Raw genomic sequence first — 6,000 nt, forward strand, 5'->3', positions numbered from 1 at the left:
GAGCCTTTTTTCAGGCTTAAGCTTGGTTCCCCACCATCCAACATAGTGGGTTTAGGGTGGGAGTCCTGAGTAGCTGCAAAGATGGATTTTTATTGTAGTTTTGGCAAGGAATGGGACTTTCAGTTACATGATTGGTTTGCATTTAGCAGAAGCAACCTTCTCATAAACTGATTGGTTGGTGCTGATGTAGGGGTTAGGGGGTACTTCATAGAGTGTTCAAGTGACAAGGTATGCCCAGGTAACAAAGCATGCTAATAAAAAGTGCCCAGGTATTGGTCAAATGCTTGGGGAACTTTTAAAGGTGCTGACTAGACATTTGTTTCTGATTTTCAGGGAGGTTATTGAGTTATTGTATCTCTTTTACATGGACTATAGTTTTATGTTCTGAGAAATAAAAACATGATCTAAAGCAACTGTGGGAACTTTACCAGAAAACAGAAACTCAGGCTGACAGTATCTTCTGAAGCCTGTCATAGCAGCACAGCTGCTGCAGCACAGCTGCTTGGGCCTTTCAATTATAATGGGAAGGCTAGATGTTTAAGATCTCCTTACACTGGACAGTTCTTAGGCTGGTGACTTAACTTGCCATTTTTTATTTAATCATTTGTGGCTTCCCGAAGCCACACTTGGATACCACCTGAGAGAGGGCCAGGAGATAAAGAAAACAAGGCGACACAAAAAAGGACACCAAGTCCTCGAGGAATGACCTTGTTCCTTGATGTAATCCACTTGTCGCACCAGTCTCTCTGGCAGCCATGGAGCAGCATCTTCATCCTGTGAAAAAAACACAAACATATCCTCGTCCCCAAATCAAAATGGTGTCGAGTCCATGCCATGAATTATTTAAAAGATCTTTCCATTTAATCATGGCATAATGGCGTGCCGTTTCAGGGTGCCAAAATCATTCAGCCACAGATTTGCCATGTTTGTCCAAGGTTAAAAAATCAATATAAAAAGTACATGATTTAATTGAGCTCTGGATGAACGAAGAGGACATAATTTCCCTTTTTTGTCTTTTGTAAATACATCTTAATGGTGGCATGGGCACGTTCAACCATGCTTTGGCCCATAGGATTATAAGGAATACCTGTTACATGCTTAATATTTAATTGTTTACAAAAAAATGTGAAAAGGCTTGCTGGTATAAGCTGGTCCATTGTTAGTTTTAATTTGGTGTGGCACACCAAGAACAGCAAAAGCAGCCAAACAATGATCTATAACGTGACACGCAGATCCTCCAGAACGCAAGGTAGCAAAAATAAATCCTGTACAGGTATCAATAGTTATATGAATAAATTTTAATTTCCCGAATTCCATAAAGTAAGTCACATCCATCTGCCATAGCTGACCTCGAGTTAGCCCTCGGGGATTAACCCCAAGATTAGGTACTGGGCGGAATATGGCAAAATTACATTATTGGGACTAGCTGACAAGTGGATCCACAATAGAGGATTAGATTGCCATAACAATCCAGTAGGAGTTGACTGTGCTTGAAATACAAGCAATAGAAAAGGAATGTCTGGATCCCAATATGTCACAAATTGATCTTCTAAAGCCTTTTCCACTAACAATAATGCATCTCTAGCCTCTGGAGTTAATACTCGGGGGGAAGTAGGAGCTGTATCCCCTTTAAGAATATTGAATAATGGCATAAGTTGTCCAGTAGTTAATTTTAAATATGGCCTAAGCCAATTAATATCTCCCAATAATTTTTTAAAGTCATTTAGGGTCAATAATCTTTTCTAATTTGTGCTTTCTGATGTTTAATAGCTAGAGGAAATAAATTAAAACCTAAATAACTATAAGGATCTCTAGTTTGGAGATTTTTTCTTCTCTGGAGCAATTTTTAATCCCACTTGAGATAAAGCCTCAAACAAATCTGTATAACAAGCCATAACATCTTGAGCTATAGGAGAGGCTAATAAAATATCATCCATATAATGAATAATATAAATAGAAGGCCATTTTTTCCATACTGGACTAATAGCATTAGCTACAAATTGTTGACATAAAGTAGGACTATTTGTCATGCCCTGTGGCAACACTTTCCAATGATAATGTTTCATAGGTTCCTTGAAGTTAATAGAAGGGAGACTAAAAGCAAATCTATGACAATCCTCAGGTTGCAAAGGAATGGAAATAAGCAATCTTTTAAATCTAAAATAATTTTGTAAGTGTTTTGAGGAATCCCACTAGGTGATGGAAGTCCTGATTGCAATGCTCCCATAATTATCATAGTCTCATGCACCTTTCTTAAATCTTGTAATAATCTAAATTTGCCAGATGACTTTTTAATTACAAAAATGGGCGTGTTCCATGGTGAATTAGAGGAAACTATATGCCCTGCCTGGAGCTGTTCTTTAACCGAATCATGAGCAGCCTGCAATTTTTCAGTTGTAAGGAGCCACTGGTCAAACCATACAGGATCATCAGAGATCCAATTGATCTTTTCCACATGGGCAGCAGGCTATACAGTGGCCCCTACTAAAAAGCCCCTAGGCCTTTTCTTTTATTATTTTCGTTAATAGTAATTGGTGAAGCAGTACCTTGAGAATCTTTTCCCATTCCTTGTCCAGGGAGATGTCCTTGCTTAAGCATTTGTAATGTAACAGCGTCAGTAGCTGAACACATCATAACTCCTATCTGTGTTAATATCTCTACCCCATAAATTAACAGGGAGGCCAGGAATAATGAAAGATCTAATATATCGGAAATTGCCTTCCGCATCACGCCAAAAAAGCAACTCTGCACTTTGTTCTGTAGTTTGGGAATGCCCAATCCCCTGAAGATGAGTAAGTGTAGGTTCTTTTGACCAAGAAGCAGGCCATGCCTTCTGAGCTATGATGGATACATCTGCCCCAGTATCCAATAACCTATTAAATCTCTTTTCTTTAATGCATAAATTTAATTTTGGTTTATCCTTAGAAATTTGCTGAACCCAATAGGCTCCAGTAGATCCAAAAGCCTTAGATACTCTCTCAGGGTTAGCAACAGCAGTCTTCAGGGGCATTGTAGGAATCAACAATAGCTGAGGAATTCTCATATGTGCAGGAATGACTGAAATTCCATGGGGAGAAGCAGCCATAATCCTAATTTCTCCTTGATAATCAGAGTCTATAACTCCTGGATGAATTTGTAATCCTTTAAAGGTAGCACTGCTTTATCCAATAATGAGTCCTAATGAATTTTTTGGTAGGGGTCCACATATTCCAGTAGGAAGAGTCTGGTCTCCCATTTCATGTGTTAATACTGTAGGTGGTGGAACTGAGGTCCAATCCTGCACTTCCTGGGGTTGCTCTGATAAGGGAAGAAAGGGGTTTGAGGTGGTCTGAGGTACAAATTTCATTGTCCTGTATACCTGATGTTGGGAGTTGGGGGCCTGAGGCTGGCCCCATTTCCCGTTTTCCTGATTCTGTCCTTGGCCATTTTTTCTTGGGGCTGGGATGGGTTGTCCATCCTTTTCAAATTTAGATTTACATTCACTGGCCCAATGTTTTCCTCACTTGCATCTAGGACAAATACCCGGAGATCGAGGTTGAGATTGCATAGGACAATTTCGTTTAATATGTCCAGTCTGTCCACAATTAAAACAACCTCCTCTTTGCTTATTTCTTTGCATAAACATTTCCTGAACCGTGACACCTTTTAAAGCAGCAGCCATAGCAAATCCTTGCTGATAAGCAGAACCAATGTCAGCACATAAACGACTATACCCAGACAGGTCAGTTTTGGCTCTATAGGGCCGAATGGCAGCTTTACAAGCTGAAATGGCATTTTCAAAAGCCAGTTGTTGCACAAACTGGATTCCCCCTTCTGGATCCCCAAAAATCCTACCTGCAGCTTTTAACAATCTGTCCACAAACTTCTGAAAAGGTTCATTGGATCCCTGTTTAATACTGGCTAATGTTGAACTCATTTCTCTTTTGGAGCGTAATTTTTGCCAGGCACGACGGGCCGCAGCTGTAATTTGAGTATAGACAGCAGGAGGGTAATTAATTTGATTATAATTTCCTTCATATTTCCCCTCTCCTCATAACATATCTTGATTCCAGGCAGGATTTCCAGATTGAACATTAAGTGTGGCAGTCCTGTGAGAAAATTCCCTAAAATGTGCTGACCACAGCAAATAGTCTCCTCTAGACAGTACTGCACGTGTAGCAGTCTTCCAGTCTAAGGGAGTCAAGTTACTATCCGCTATGGTTTCAAAAAGAGCTACAGTAAAGGGAGCTGTGGGTCCATATTGTGTAACTGCTGTCTTTAATTCTTTAATCTGTTTAAATTCAATACTAACATGTTGTCTAATTCTATTACCTTGTGGATCCATAACCTCTACCACCGGATATGCCATTGGAAACTCAGAAAACTCTTCCCCTTTTCTTTTTGCCCTGTCTATAACTTGTTCTATAGGTGACATGAAATCATGTCTCTTTTAAGTTTAAGTGGAACCAACTTCTTGTAGGAGGGTGGGCCTTTGGCTTTAGGAAGAGGCCAGTCAGGATTAATATATTTAACAATCTCTTTCTTTAAGTCAGCCTCATCTTTTGTATTTAAATTTTCTTCCTCACTAGTATTATTTTCCTGAATTTTTTTGTAATGCTCTCTGGGCTGACCCACACAAGTTTTTCTTTTTTCTCATTTGAGGCTCCTTTTCCTTTTTAGTCTCAGTCAGATCCACCCAATCATCTGGATCAGAAGATACCTGAGACATTTTTTCATCTTCATGTTGGGACATTTTTTCTTCCCTACCTTCTTGCAAGTGGGCTCTAACTGAGTTCATAGACTCCTTAGTATCTGCATCTGATTTTTCTGCCTTAAGAACCTCATTTATTAAAGCCCACAATGCAAAAGTTGTAGCTCCAGCCTCTTGTCCTCTTAACCTTGTTCCAACTCAGTCCCACACAGCTAAATTTAAACTTCTACTTTCTGGAAACCAGGGACAAAAATAATCAACCTGATCCAAAAAGTTTTGCAAAGTTTTTGTTTTAAAATGTACTCCTCGTGTCTTAAGAACCTGTTTTAGGGATCTGATGAATCCCATCCTACTAGTTCCTTGTCCCATGATGGCCACCCTTACCTTAGTCAGTTGATTTGTGCGTACTCCTGTGGTCCGTAAAACTTGCCTCAGCTGATGCTCCATCTAAGGTCCCGGGGTTTCGGCTCCACCTGTGGCTGCCCACAGCCACACTTGGGTACCACCTGAGAGAGGGCCGGGAGATAAAGAAAACAAGGTGACACAAAGAAGGACACCAAGTCATTGATCAAGGTGCTGATCTATTGAAGGGAGAGCCAACTATATAAAGGCAGGAGAAAACAAAGAACTTACTTTATTGTAATATCTACATGCATCAGCTGGCATCTTCTTCGAGGATTCACTCAAGTTTGCACGGAACCAGCTATCTGGCTCCCAGGCTAGCGCAGAGCCTGTTTAATCTTGTTCCCAGGAACAGCGCAGAGCTCGTCTATCTTGCTCCCAAGAACAGAGCTCCCTAATGCAAAGCTTGCCAAGGTCAGTCTTTCAGAGGCAGACTGACTGCTAAAGTCAGAAGGCAAAATTTTATTTACTAGAGACCACTAAGCACCAAATACGCACTCCATTTTGACTAATACGGATCCACTCTGGCTGACACAATCATTAATTTTTTAATTATGAATATTCTTTTGTACATTTGCCTTGAGGGTATATAGTTAGTAATAATAGTAGTAGGGCACTTTTGATATACATCATTAGTACTGTTTATTGATATTTAGTGTAAACCACAGAGTAATTACACCTGATAGGAAACAAAATATGGTACAAAGTTAAATTTTCCAGTATATTGCTTTCAAACTTCTGAAAGTCTAAATCTTTAATTCAGGATAGTAGATATTTTATTGTTTTAGTATTATAATGCTCATGAGGAATGAATGCTTAGTTATGTGTTATGCTGTTTTGTTACTCAGCTAGTGAAAAAATATTTCTTATATGTTTATTGTTTTTATTATATGCCACCTAAAAATAAA

This window comes from Psammomys obesus, unplaced genomic scaffold, assembly GCF_907164565.1.
Source record: "Psammomys obesus unplaced genomic scaffold, mPsaObe1.curated_primary_1811, whole genome shotgun sequence".
NCBI lineage: Eukaryota > Metazoa > Chordata > Mammalia > Rodentia > Muridae > Psammomys > Psammomys obesus.